This window comes from Notechis scutatus, chromosome 2, assembly GCF_049901735.1.
Source record: "Notechis scutatus isolate UNSWTSFEM ecotype Mainland chromosome 2, rNotScu1.2, whole genome shotgun sequence".
Lineage (NCBI taxonomy): Eukaryota > Metazoa > Chordata > Lepidosauria > Squamata > Elapidae > Notechis > Notechis scutatus.
This window is the reverse complement of record NC_142010.1, coordinates 252,083,595-252,098,676: the sequence shown is the minus strand read 5'-3', so window position 1 is coordinate 252,098,676 and position 15,082 is coordinate 252,083,595. Positions and strand designations below refer to the sequence as shown.

Here is a 15,082-nt window from a genome sequence, read left to right as displayed (position 1 = left end):
GATTAATCATTGTAAGTACTTTCCCATTTGTAATGCTTTTAAGTCCTAAAAGTTGCTAGGCGTCCAAGGACAAAGGTGACCTGGAGGTTAAAAGATAAAGAATGGAGATGTGTTTACCATCCCACAGGGTTTTGGTGACAACACAGAAGGGCTAATAGAAACGAGTCAGATAAGGCTAATAAAAGTATTAATGAAACCTAAGGGAATGCGGATATTTAATTTGTGCACCGGCATATTTTTTTTTTTTTTTAGAAAAAAGGAAAACGTGAGTCCATTTGATTTGATTTGTTGTCACACATGAGCAGAAGTGAAAGAAAGCAAGGGCTGTGGGTCGGGAATAGGAGGAATGTCTCTAAACACGACTAAGTCACATTTAGGAAGCCGCAAGGTCTATGGAAATGATAATCAAAGGAAGAACTGAATTAAATACATCCTGGTTTCCTGTGAAAATGGTCTTTCCTCATAGAGAAGCTGAGGAATGCGTTGTGAGGGTTTCCCTACCTCTTCACCATCTTTCCTAGCTTTGGATCAAAAATGGCCGAGCTCCTTCACTTAAAGGTGGAGTTCTGCTTTTGTTTGGTTTTCAGCTGGCTGGGGGGGGGAAAAAGCAAAAATGAAATTCTTGATATTCCTCCCCTCACAATTGTACAGGTAGTCCTTGGCTTATCACAGTTCGCTTAGGGGCTATTTGAAGTTACAAGGACACTTAAAAAAACTGGCTTGTGTCCATTTTTCACACTTATGACCAGTGGTGGGATTATTATTTTTTACTAGTGGTTTTGTGAGCGTGGCTTGGTGGGCATGGTGTGGCTTGTTGGGTGTGGCTTGGTAGGTGTGGCAGGAGAAGGATACTGGAAAATCCCCATTCCCTCCCCACCCCACTAACCTGCTTTCCAGCTCCATTCTCCTGTGCAAGGCAACAAAAGAAGATCCAGCCAATCAGCTGGGACTCGGGAGGCAGAGAATAGATGGGGGCAGGGCCAGTCAGAGGTTGCATTGGCCGGTTCTCTGAACTACTCAAAATTTCCGCTACTGGTTCTCCAGAACTGGTCAGAACCTGCTGAATACCACCTCTGCTTATGACCACTGCAGCATCCCCATGGTCATGTAATTTACATTCAGAAGATTGACAACTGACTCATATTTGTGATGGTTGCCATGTCCCAGGGTCACATGATCCCCTTTTGTGACCTTCTGACAAGCAAAACAGTGGAGAAACCAGATTCACTTCACAACCACGTTACTGATTTGACAATTGCAGTGATGTGCTTAGAGAAGGAAAATCATAAAATGGGGCCAGAACTCACTTATTTCTCACTTAGCAACATAAATTTTGGGCTCAATTCTGGTTGCACATTGAGGACCATCTGTATTTTCCTTGCACATGTGTCCTAGGCAAGTCTGTTCAAGAACATAGAACACAGAACGATAGGGTTGAAAGGGACCTTGGAGGTCTTCTAGTCTACCCCCTCACCCGTGGCAGGAGAGCTTATGCCATTCCAGACAAATGGTTGTCCAGACTGTTTTTAAAACCACCAGTGATGGAGCACCTACAACTTCTGGAGACAAGCCATTCCAGTGGTTAATTGTACTCGATGTCAGGAAATTTAACCTTGGTTCTAGGTTGGATCTCTCTTTAATGACCTTCCACCTGTTACTTTTTGTCCTACACCCACATGCTTTGGAGCAGGGGACTCCAACCTCGGCAACTTTAAGACTTGTGGACTTCAACTCCCACAACTCCGCTTTGCTGAGCTTCAACTCAGCTTTGCTGGCTGAGGAATTCTGGAAATTGAAGTCCACAAGTCTTAAAGTTGCCAAGGTTGGAGACCCCTGCTTTGGAGAATAGGTTGACCCCTTCCCCCTGCCCTTTTTTGCAGGATCCAATCTAGATTGGTCAATAGAACCAAAGGTTTAGTCTTCCAAACTTTTGGCCCATCCTTGGGGAAATTTCTCTCTCACTAAAATGTGTGCCAGGCACACGTTCTGGGGAGAGAGAAGATCCTTAGAAGGCTGAACCTCTGGTCTCAGTGACCAACCCAGATTGGATCCTGTAACATTATCCGGACATGCATATTTGCCTTCATCTGTGATCCCCTCTTCTCTGTGACAGCCCCTCAAGGACTGGATGACTGCTATCATATCACCCCCTAGTCCTTCTCCTCATTAAGGAAAGCATATGGGGCACTTGACAAGGAATGCTTTCGACAGAGGAAGATGACACAGGTCCTCTGCTCCATTACATCTGTAATCCTGATGTAGCCCATCAACTAGATCAATATTATTGTCTAGTTTTTGAATAATGCTGCCCTCGTACTAAAGCCATTTACTGTTTCATTCACCTCTCTCAATATCAGCGTTATTCCTTTTGCTTATACCGGATCCAGGATTGAAGATTAAGAAAGGAACAGAGTGTGCAAAATGAACCTCTCTTGTTGAAAGAAAAAAATTGAAGTTTCCAAATTGACCCAAGTCTGTCATAAGGACTGGAAGCTTAGCTTTTCATTTTTCCCAGGCAGCAGAGAACTGAGTACTCCAACTTTAGCTACTTTCTTCTTGGAAGTTTTCAATTTCTTCTGTCCCTGGTTTAGTTGATGACCCTAGAAAGCTTCCTGAGATTTTTTTTAAAATTAATTTATCAGAACAGAATACCAGAGTTGGAAAGGGCCTTAGAGGTCTTCTATCCCAACCCCCTACTCAAGCAGGAAATCCTATATCTTTTCAGAGAAATGATTACCCAATCTCTTCTTAAAAATCTCCAGTTTAACTTCTGAAGGCAAGCTGTTCCACTGATGAATTGTTCTCACTGTCAGGAAATTTCTTCTTAATTCTAGGTTGCTTCTCTCCTTGGTTAGTTGCCATTCATTGATGGCATTGATGTCTTGCCTTCCTTTGCTCTTCTTTGCAGAAGCCCCTTAGATATTGGAACACTATCATATCATCCCTAGTCCTTCTTTTCATTAAACGAGACATACCATTTTGTTTTGTTATTATTGAAAAGCCCTATTTTGCCTGTCCATCTTAAATAAGAGAGAGAGAGAGAGAGAGAGAGAGGGAGGGAGGGAGGGAGGGAGAGGGAGGGAGGGAGGGAGGGAGGGAGGAGAGAGAGAGAGAGAGAGAGAGAATAGCAACCTTTCAATACAGCACTGAGTCACACTTAGCACCTTATAAGCCAATGTTCCTGAGGAATTCTGCATTAGTCTCTTCAGGGTATCCCTGGAAATTTAAAGCAATGGTTTATCTCATCTCCATATGGAGACAAACCAAGCAACTCAGGGTTAAGGATTACAGAATTATTTCCCCCCCCCCTCAATTTACTGGGTTCATTCCCAGTAAATAACTGCCACCATTTCTGACCATATTGTATGTCAGTGATGGAGAACCTTTTGTGCTCCTTGTGTGCCAAAAATAAATCAATCAGAAAAATGCCTAACTTGGACTTCCGGTTTGAGCTTCTTCAGCGACAGACTGAAACCTCATCTCTGCGAGGCTTCGATCCGTGCTCGCCGCTGGAGCGCCCCGAGCTGGCTGGTTTTGGGGCTAAGCCACCCTGTAGAGGTGATGAAGAGGGGGGAGACTGCCAGCAGGGTTGAGGAGAGCTGCATCTCTCCTCCCCAGCTGGCCATTACTCCCTTTCCCGAAGGCGGTTGCAGCGGTGGTCAGAAATGGCCACCCCAAAGAAGAACTCGACCGGAAAAGAATGTGCAGGAGGAAGATAAGAAGAGAAAGTTTTGGTTGACCAGGTTAAACTGAAAAAGCAACAACGTAAGGTACCCTGGAATTTGAACTATAAAAAATAACATTGTTCCCAAAGAAGAGTTTGAAGCAGCAAAGGAGAGAGGGAAGGGAAAATATTTGGTTTTCTCCTTTTCCTATACTGACAGCTAAGAGACTTAAGCAAGAAATGGGAAAAAAATCCACTTTGACATCAATAGGCATTTAATGCTGAAAATAAAAAGTCAAAGGGATAATAAAGATTTCTGGATAATTAAAAGCTTTTGAAAACAGGAAAGGAGAGAAAAAGAATAAAAGGGTAGGATCTGGAAGGGAGTAGACTGCCTGGAATTAAAAAAGAACTTACAGCAAAATCTCAACAAGACTTCCAAAAGATACATTCTAACTGAAATATCGCAGCAAAAACCCCAGGAAGAGAAACTCAAAAAAGAAATAAGAAGATATAACTCGGGACTATCTGGATTACTTGATGATTTCTGGATTCTTGGTTATCGTTTTGAATGACTAAAATCAATTGGGTGGTTGTTTAAAACTTTTTAAAATGGCTCCACTTTTAGAAGAACTGAAAATGGAACTTAAAAAGTACAATGAAGATGCACAAGAAGGGAAGGGTTCTTTTGGCTTCGTATTTCAGTTTTTAGAAATGGAGATTTGGAATTATGAGAAACAACAAGAAATGCCTGCAGAACAAGAAGATTGCAACAAAGAAGAAGCCATCTTTAATGAACAAGTAATCTTAGATGGGGGGGGGGAGGAAAGGGGGGAAAGAGAATGGAAAGTTTAAGATTGGGAAAAACAATTCCAAAATAAATAGAGTGAAAAATAAGTATAATACTGGAAAGCAACAGAAGAGGGAAATGCAGAAGAGAGAATTAGAACTAGAGAGACAAGGGGGTAAAAAGGGGAGGGAGAAGATGAGAGGGAAGAAAGAAAGGAAAAGAAGTTATAAAGGACAAAAGCAAAATATAGAGAAACAGGGCCTATTTAGAGATAATGGGTGAAAACTTAATGGAAAAAAAGGATTCTGCAAAGGTACATAAGATAGTATGGTTATATTAGAAGCAGAAATAATTTTAGAAAATATGAAACAATGTATGATTAAAATGTCTGATAAAATAGCTATCGTAATTCAGTGGAATGCTTGTCAATAAATAAATGTAACAAAAGGTATATTTAATGATTTATAAAACATATTTGAAGAGAAATAAGGGAAAAATCAATTATGGAGATTATATGTGTTTTTAAGGAAGTATGATATTTAATTGAAAAGAAGTGTTAAAGATGTTATGGTTTTAATGATTATTAATGATAGAACTGAACTGGAATGGAATGAGGGTTTATAATTACATATATTTACAATCTTTTTTTTTTAAAGAATATAGTGTGTATTATAAGAATGTGCCAAGCAGAATTCGATTGGAAGTTATGTATTATGTATTATATTGAAGGTCATAAACTTAAGGTATATATTGAAGTTTAAACAAGAGTTGAATGGATGTAATTAAAAGATATAAAGGTGTCATACTCCAATTAGTAACTACAGGAGAAAATTTGTTTAATGAGAAAAGATGATATGAAATTGAAACAGAACAGACAAAAGTATAAATATAATGATTTCAATTGAGATGAGATAATCAAAATAAAATTGAGAAAATTAAAAGAGGGGAAAAACTATATAGAAAATGTAAAATAGATATTGAATAGAATACAAAAAGGAGCATGAAATTGAGTTTTGTGTCTGTATAAAGAAGTTCAACCCAGGACCATGCTATTTTCAAAAAAGATGTTTTACTTGTATTTTGTGTGTGAAAACCCAAATAAAACTTTATTAAAAAAAGAAAAGAAAATCCCTATCTTGATTCTCCTGGAATAACACACACACACACACACACACACACACACACACACACACACACTGGGCAAAAGAGAAACAATTCATAACAAAAAGTCACTTTGGATAGTGAAATTGGCAGCACATAAATTAAACAAACAAACCAATAAACATTTACATCGTTGTAAATATTTTCCAATTTGTCCTATCTGAGACATCCTGGAAACTTCAGAAAATGCTCGTGTATGGACCTTGCAGGCTGCAAAAATAGTGGGAAAGTATATCCATTCCGGTGAGATTTTCAAAGTATCCAGAAGTCAGAGAGAGCACACAACACATTCTCTTGCAGCCTCTAAGTTGGAAGGCTCCAAACTTGTCAACTTTAAGACTTGTGGACTTCAGCTTCTAGAATTCCTCAGCCAGCAAAGGTTGGCTGGAGAATTCTGGGAGTTGAAGTTCACAAGTCCTAAAGTTGCCATAGTTGAACACCCCTGTTTCAGGCATATCATTAAAAATGATACAGCACATCACTCGTGACACACTTTCCATCACTATTGTATCTGATTAGGTGGCCATTTCAAGCTGTTGCTTGTGAAAGCTGGTGCCAGAATTATTTCATTTGTAGGCTGTGTACTCTTCCTCTGCGTGTCCTTGTTCAAGGACAAATCTATTTTTCCTAATTCCCAAACCATCCAAAGGGCACCAAGAGTTTGATTGGATGCTAAATATTTTTTCTTGCAATGTTCTATTCTAACCATTTCCATTTACCTTCACGGTTGCACTAGAACTTCAGTGCCTGGCAATCTGATGCAAACGGAAAGTGTTTGAAAATCTCCGATGGCAAAGGCCCATTAAAGCATGAGGTTGGTTCCTGGAATAAGAAATAGTTAGATTAAGAAATGCAGTTCTGGAATTAGCAGAAATGTCTAATGATGCCAAGGTAAGGGACAAAATATCAGAGTAATGGCTCCCAGGAGGATCAAAAGAAAACAAGGCAGAGGAAATGACTAAGCGTCTACATGCCATTAAAATAGGAGGATGGCATTGCTTGGATTAATTGTGAGCACTCTAATGTCAAGGCAAGCTTTTAAATGGGAGAGGATTGTGTCTTGCAGAAGGCCTAATGATGAGAAACAGGATTTTCTTTCAAGAGCAAAAGACCAGACTGCCAGGTGAGTAGAAAATATACTGATTTATTGCTGATGGGGTGGTCTATTTGTTCTTGTAAGACAAGTGGGTCATATTTTCCAATTGAGTTTTCGGGTTCAACGCAGCACGGCCCGACATGGTAGCCTCTGCCAAGCTGGAACTACAACTCCCAGAATCCTCAGCCAGTACAGGTTTGTCCTCGACTTATGACCATAGCTGAGCCCAACATTTTCTGATGCTAAGTGTTGTGGTTTGCCAGCAGCCGATGCGGACGGCAGAGGTATCGAACAGTGAGGATGAAAGGGAACCAGTCAGGGAGTCTGGCAAGGCCTTGGACGAGGGTCCTGCATCCGATGCAGGGATGGGGCCAGGACCATCTGAGAGTGGGGTGCTGCCTTTGGAGCCTTCGGAGTCTAGCAGCAGTGAAGCAGAGGACCCCGGGGAGCCTGTTCCCAGTGCGCATGTGCGCAGAGCTGCTAGAAGGCGAGAGCAGCTGAAGCAGCAGAGGCGACTCAGGAGTAAGACTGGGAGGTGATTGCCCCTCCCATCAGGGATAAAAGTCAGCCCTTGGTGACATGCTCTTTGCAGGAAGCAAAGAAGTTCATTAGATTCTGATTTCTCATTGAAGCCCTGCGAACTCTGGTTTCTCTTTGCTGGAATTTCTGTTGGTTTATATTCTAATTAAGTGGACTTCTGTTTCTTGGCAGCCTTCTGAAAGATGTGAGCTTATCTCAGAGAATTGTGTCTAATGAGTTTTGGTTGGGAATTCAAGAAATTCCCAGTGTCTCATTAAAAAGGTTTGATTTTACACTCAGTTTGTATTTCCTTAATTTGGACGAAGCCTGGGTAAGAACACTAAGTAAGACATTTGCCAAGTGAGCCTTGCCCCATTTTACGACTTGTCTTGCCACCGTGGAGTGAATCACTGCGGTGGTTCAGTTAGGAAGACGGTTATAAAGTAAATCTGGCTTCCATGTTGTTTTTGCAGATCAGAAAATCACAAAAGGTGACCACATGACCCTGGGACACTGCAACCATCATAAATACAAGCCAGTTGTCAAGTGTCCAAATTTGGATCACATAACCATGGGGATGTTGCAGCAGTCACAAGTGTGAAAGATGGTCATAAGTCACTTTTTCAGTGTTATTGTAACTTTGAGTGGTCACTAAATAAACCATTGTAAGTCAAGGACTACCTGAATTCTTTCATGCCAGTTAGGGATTCTGGGGATATAACTTTGGAGAACTTGAAGCAGAGGTGGTATTCAGCAAGTTCTGACCAGTTCTGGAGAACCAGTAGTGGAAATTTTGAGTAGTTCAGAGAACCGGCAAATACCACCTCTGACCGGAGATTTTACAGTATCCATCCCTTGCCACGCCCACCAAGCCACACCCACAGAACCAGTAGTAAACAATTTTTGAATCTCACTACTGCCTATAACTAATTTATGGCTGTGAAAGCTGGACCTTTCAAAAGCAAGACAGGAAGAAAGCAGAGTTTTTTGAGCTGTGGTGCTGGAGAAGGTCCCTGTGTATTCCTTCGACAGCAAAGGTGACTAACAAGCAAGAACTGGAACACATAACACCAGACGTATAAATAGAAGGAAAAAATCACAAAACTGAGTCTCACTTATTTTAGCCATGTCACCCAGGGGAATTCCCAGGAGAAAGCAACTGTGCTTGGAAGAATTAGTGGTAAAAGGAAATCGGACCGACAAAGAACACAATGGCTGGACACCATCAAAGCTGACATCAGCCTGAGCATACAACAACTCAAGGAAATAGGGCAAGGTCAGAAGATGTGAAGAGACCTGTCCCACCAAGACTGAATAGATAACATCATCATCATACATTAACTAGGGATCAATGACTGGGTGTCATACATTCTTGAGAATATATTTCACAGGAATCCTGGAATTGCCAGTGTGAAATATATGAAATGATTCTCTGAAGATCTAAGCAAAGGTATTACTTTCGACTGGGATTCTTGGTGAATAGTTGCATATTTTTATTTTTTGCAGGATGGATTGCTCTGTCCACAAAAGTCTTCAGAACCTTGAGAGCTCAGGATGCCCATATTGTGGTAGCCGTATTGATCTCCAGATTTGGATCATGTCTCACCAGTTCAGTGATGTTCACAAAGGCATTTAAGAGGCAGATGTGATACAAATTTTGCCTCTTTTCAATGTGAGTGTGACATCAATGCACCTTTTTAAATTTCAGATGTATTTTTCTAATGATATTGTGTGGGTTTTTAAAAATTCTTGTTCAATGCTCAGAGTTCCTTCTAGTAGTTGAGTGGCCATATACATTTGTTTAATAAGGTAAAGAAAATATGAAAGGAATGAGATATACAAAACAAAGTTCCGTCTGCCATTTTGCAAAGTTTGACCTCATTTTCATGGATTCTTCTTTTTCACTTTGTTTCCCTGGATTTGGTTCCCAATTCATTTCCAGCTATGTGTTGAATAATTCACCTCTTATTTATGAAACCTTAAATCATCCCCCTCAGTTCACTCTTTTTCAGTTGTCATTCTAAGCTGTTTCAATTAATCTTGGTTTATTGAAAAAGGCCTAGTGCTCTGATTAATACTTATCCTGAAATCATAATGATGTACAAGGCATGAGTAAGTTCACTCCCATAAATCCAAAATAAACAAACTACATTATGACTTAATGCAGAGATGGGCAATTATGGCCCCTTTCGACCTGTGGATTTCAATTTCCAGAATTCCTAAGCCTGCTGGCTGAGGAAGTCTGGAGTTGAAGTCCATAGGTCATAAAGGGATCACAGTTTCCCACCCCTGGCTTAGTGGCTAATGTGAAAGCAATTAAGGTACAGATGTGAGGAGGCTAGAAATATTAACATTAGAGCTAGACACAAATATCCTTTCAAAAGGCTACCTAACTATAGGCCAAGAAATAAAATAGAAGATATAAGTTAATTCTCCTCAGAGGAAGATCACTGCAGGAGGAGAGCTATATTAGTCTATATGACAAAAAAAATAAAATAGGACTCAGATTAGATTGTTATTATTTCCTTCCATAGTTCTGGGCAATAAATGAAACTCTTCTAAGGCATTGTGAGAGAATGAATGTGACTGCTCATCTACTAACAACTGAGCCACAAAATGATTCATTTTTTGACACTGCAGCCCAGTGAGGAAATGTAAATCTGAGGCACTGACCCATGTCTACACATTTACCAGATCGACATTAAGCAAAGATTTATTCATTATCCTAAGCATGATTGATTTATATGAGTTTTGTTTGAGCGGGTTAATTACAAATGATAACTTACGGTGTACACTTTGCAACAGGCAGTAAATGGTTTTCTGCCCTCCATGCCCCCGCCTGACTGGCTGCTCATGGCTTGGGGGCATTGATAACGTCATCAGGGCGATAACATGTTGACTTGTGTCTAGATCAACAGTAGGACTCTTTGGCATACCATACCTAAAGAGATTAAATGGTCACTGCCATTAATAATCTACTCAGTAAGGTGCCAGCAGTTCTTAGCATGTCAGGTGGGAAGAGAGAGATTTCGCTTCCTGGGAAAGTCTAATATTTAAACTGATGTTTAAACTGCAAAGGGAGGAGGCAAAGGGAAACCCAGAGGGCCAGAAAGTTTGGCCGGTGGCCTTCAGACACTGATTAGATGTCTGAGGTTCCAAATATGTGGCCTCGGGAAGAAAACACAAAGTGAATCAACAGTGGATGTGCTTGAGAAATTATGAATCTCCTTGCTAGTAAAAACCCACACACATAATCTACCACCCAACCAAACCCTGCAGTGAATTTCATTAGTTTCACACCTCTGCAAAAGCTCTTGAAGTCACTGTCAGCTCTTAACTCTCCATTGAGACCGAACTGTTACTCTCTCATTGTTTCACTTCAGGGAACTGAAATATAATAATTGTGTTTCCACTAATAACAAAAGTAACATAAAAAGCAAAGTTCCCTGAGAAAATTAGAGTTCGCATTGCCCAAATGCAGAATCCAGGAAACTAATGTCAAGTTGTATTAGCTGGGATGCAAAAGTGTTACCAACTAATGATCATCTTGGATTTCCCACCCCACCCCCAGACCAAATCAGATAGCCCTAACTTAAGTATAATATAAGATACAAGACGTAGTACGTTTAACTGAAATCTTTGTGTACAACTTCTCATCTGCATAATCCAAAGTGATGCATAACAATGCTATGAAGTTATCTAATAAAAATATATATCACAGAGAATTGTAATGGCTAAATGAAATTCCAAACATAAAAACCTGCCAATGTTGGAGTTTGGGGATTCCATAAATGGGTAATCATTCCATTGGTACCACCATACAGAAAACCCATATTTGGTGACCATCAACAGCTGGTATAAGATGAGGGGTGCTCACCAGGGGAGGTGGTTGACAAGGTAAAAAAAATCCTCATTGCTGTGCCATCTGTCCCTTAATTTTGGTTTTCGTATAGTTTTAACATTTTAACCTACATAGTTTTAATTTTTTTTTAATATAATTTTTTTTCTATTTTTTTATAACCCTTAAGCTGTCCAGAGTTGCCTTATAAGGGAGATGGGCAGCATAAAAATTTAATAAACAATAAAATAATAAAGCAATGCTAACAGTTACTTTTCTGCCAGGGAATTCTGAAAGTTGAAAACCAAAAGCTTTGGAAATTTTTGCATTGGAGAAGCTGCCCTACAACACTGTTGTTACTAGGCATAATTTCTGCAGTGGCAGCAGCCTTGGGCAGTTGACTAGTGGTGATTACTGTAGATGCTGTTGTAGCAACTCTCCTTTTCAAGGCATTGATGGCTGAACCTTCATCTAAGGTTCATATGGAATTAATCTGCCTTCAATCTGCACAAACATTAAGCCAGGGGTGTCAAACTCAAGGCCTGTGGGCCGAATCCGGCCCATGATATGGTCAGATCCAGCCCAAGGGTCTGCCCTGGTCTACCCAATGTGAAGAAGAAAGATTGGGCCAGTGTAACTTTGGCCCAGTCTTCTCAATGTGAAGAGGAAACATGCCAGCAGTTTGGGGCGGTATCAACCTTGCCACGCCCACCCAATTGGCCACACCCACCCAGTCAGCCACTCCCCACCCAAGGTCAATCATAGTCCCCCCAATGAAATTGAGTTTGACACCCCTGCATTAAGCTAGAAAACTAACTAATGTCCCACTCATGCTAGCAAAGGAGGCATGTTGCTGGTCCCGTCAGCCCAATTATTCTGGCTTGTGGAGTCCAGGAAGAGGGCCTTCTTTGCTGTGGCTCCTGCCCTCTGGAACATCTTGCCCTCCAATGCGAGGTTGGTCCCAACCTTCCTATCCTTACGTAAGGGCCTCAAGACCTGGTTCTGCCAGTTGGCTCAGAGCCCCAATGTGGGAACAGCACTGTGGAGGTGGTTGATTGTGTAACAACAGATCCCTCCACCCTGCCCCCACCCTGTCCGTGTATCCTTCAATTTTAATGTTTGGTTTTAATTTCTTCATGTTTTAATGTACATGTACTTTTTTTATGACTGTAAGCCGCTCAGAGTTACCCTGTAGTAAGATGGGTAAATAATAAATTTTATAAATAAATACAATGAAGTAGGTCTGAATTAAGCTATGAAAACCTAACCCAAGTTCATATCAACTAAGCTTAGTATACTGTATGAATTTGCCAGGCTATTAACTGAAGCCAATTAAGAGTGTTAAGCTAGTCCATGAGGGCTGGCAGTCATCTCTGAAGGCTTCCACTATGATCAGGAGGGAGATTATGCCACACTCAAATGTTGTGAATTCATATAATAGCAGCTGTTTGACGCTCCCTGAAGGAGTATCACCACTAATGATTCCCTTCTCAAGAAAGTCCATCTCTCCCGCTGCTACAATACACAGAACTAATTAGCAGTGAGAATCCACTCATTAATCAAAATTATCTACCAGTTTGCAAAGTTAGTTAAATATTAAAACTTCCTTTAAAAAGGTTAAGCTACAGCCTTTAGCAATAACAAAATATTGCTAAAAATGGCAAAAGAGAAATCTCAAATATCAACAAGTGACTGCTTCAGAATCAGTTCAGAGTAAGAAGCGTGACATGGAATTTAAAGAACCGACCTCTCATCCATTTGTCATGCAGTGGCTAAGATTACCGCCTCCAAACTCTTGGGTATAAGCATATGGAACTAAGTGGGTTTCCAAATAAACCAGAATAGGATTAGACCCTAGAATTCCATCTTATACCACTTGCTTTTCTGAGGACATTCAAATGCTAATGCATAAACACAAGTCTTCAGCACTGAATGGTCTTTAGTCAGTGGTACTTGACAGTTACGTTCCCATAGAAAGTGCCCAAACATGAGAGCATGGGATAACACCAGAGGTGGTATTCAGCAGGTTCTGACCAGTTCTGGAAAACCGGTAGCGGAAATTTTGAGTAGCTCAGAGAACTGGTAAATACCACCTCTGACTGGCCCCACCCCCATCTCTTCTCTGCCTCCAGAGTCCCAGCTGATTGGCTGGTCTCCTTTTGCTGCCCTGCACAGGAGAACAGAGCTGGAAAGCAGGTTAGTGGAGTGGGGAGAGAATGGGATTTTGCAGTAACCTTCCCCCTGGAGTGGGGTGGGAATGGGGATTTTACAGTATCCTTCCCTTGCCGCGCTCACCAAGCCACACCCACCAAGCCGCACCCACAGAACCAGTAGTAAAAAAAAATTGAATCCCACCACTGGATGACACACCATCCTATTTCTTCAGCCAAAGGAATCAAGGCTACAGATTTGTACACTTATTTGGGAGTAAGCTCCTTTTGATACCAGAAGGCTCGGTCTGAATTCACATAGAAACTACTGCCAAAATGCTAAGCAGGCAAGATATGCTAATATTTATATCAGAGGCCACTAAAAAGTTATAAGTACGTTGGAAGAGGAAAAGTAGGAACTGAAAAAAAAAAGCAGATTACTTCCTGCTAAGAACTGTGTAGGACTGGGACTATGAAGTCACCAGTCCAGTTCAGTTCAAAGCCATCTTTAGTTGCCCAAATTCAAATCAAACTACAAGTAGCCCTTGACTGAACAACTGTTTGTTTAGTGACCAGTTCAAGTTACAATAAAACTGAAAAAAATAACTTACAACTGGTCCTTGCACTTACATCCTTGCAGTATCCCCACGGTCACATGACCAAAATTCAGGCACTTGGCAACTGGCATGTACTTACGACAGTTCCAGCATCCTGGGATCATGTGATCGCCTTGGCAATCTTCCCCACTGGCTTCTGAGAAGCAAAGTTGATAGAGAAAGCTGCTTAATGGCTGCATGATTTACTTAACAATGGTGAAGATTTGTTTAATAACCGTGGAAAAAAACAAAAGTTTGTAAAATTGGACGTGACTCACTTAACTTTGCTTAGCAACAGAAATCCTCGTCCCAATTGTGCTGAGAACTCGCTGTATCCAATTTCCCTGCCAACAAGCAAAAGAAATAAACCTGAACTGTCTAGGATGGGGCCTGCACGATTCAAACATGGATTTTCAGATGGAGGAGGGATGCTTATTGTTATTTTGTGACACCCAAGTGAACTAATCGATTTGTTCTGGAAAGTACTTTCGAGGGGGTGGGGAAATGTTCCACCCTCTTTGAACCGAGTCAACAGAATGGATGGCCCTGAGAACTTTTCTTATTGAAAAGAGTTCAGTCTTGCTCGGAAACAATTTAGTAGCCCAAAACAAAACAACAAAAGCCACCTCCACACACCCACCTCCACACACTCCACACACACACACCCCCAAGACATAGAGGAGCTCCACTAATTACGGCTAGGATCCAACTGCTTGGAGAGTTACATGCTGAAGCTTTTCTTCCAGCTGACAGACAACTGTCAGCCAGACAAGAACGGCTAATTAGTAATTGATAAATGTAAGCCAGCGGTCTTCCCCGAGTAGAGTCCCACTTGATAGTAATTAATTGTTCATTGATTCCCATCAGCTGTTGGGAAGCCCGCTTGCCTACTTTATGCCTTTCTTGTTTGCAGATAGAGGATATGTACAGATAGAGGGCGGTTAACATGAATGTCAAGGTTAAAACAATCACCCAAAATGGGAAAGGGAAGGAAAATGAGAGATTCCACACCAGCGTTGATGGTACTGGTAATCCTTGATTTACAAACATTGTTTTAGTCAGGGGTGGGATTCTACCTGGTCGGACCAGTTCTATATAACTGATTGTTATGATTCTGCGCAGTTCGGACAACCAGCAAATCATGCCACTGGCTGGCCCCTCCCCTCCCCACCCACCCTGCCCACTCACTCCTTACCTGGTATGCACGCCATCCAACTTTTCTGCATTGTGCCTTTGCCTAATTTTGGGTAAGTTGCTATTTTTCCGTT

At 41.1% G+C, this 15,082-nt stretch overlaps 2 long non-coding RNA genes across 2 annotated transcripts in view; one reads left to right on the top strand and one right to left on the bottom strand.

Annotated features, from left to right (window-relative positions):
* LOC148132604 (uncharacterized) overlaps positions 1-10,081 on the bottom strand; it is a 37,160-nt gene extending 27,079 nt beyond the window's left edge. Inside the window, exons 1-2 of the long non-coding RNA XR_015747368.1 lie at positions 10,017-10,081; positions 6,335-6,437 (exon numbers count right to left, since the gene is read on the bottom strand). This is a non-coding gene — a long non-coding RNA (uncharacterized LOC148132604). The remainder of the gene's footprint in view (positions 1-6,334; positions 6,438-10,016) is intronic.
* Positions 320-14,836, top strand: LOC148132603 (uncharacterized). The gene is made up of 3 exons (XR_015747369.1): positions 320-558; positions 8,737-8,902; positions 14,728-14,836. It is a non-coding gene; the product is annotated as an uncharacterized LOC148132603 (long non-coding RNA).
* Positions 14,837-15,082: the final 246 nt, after the last annotated feature.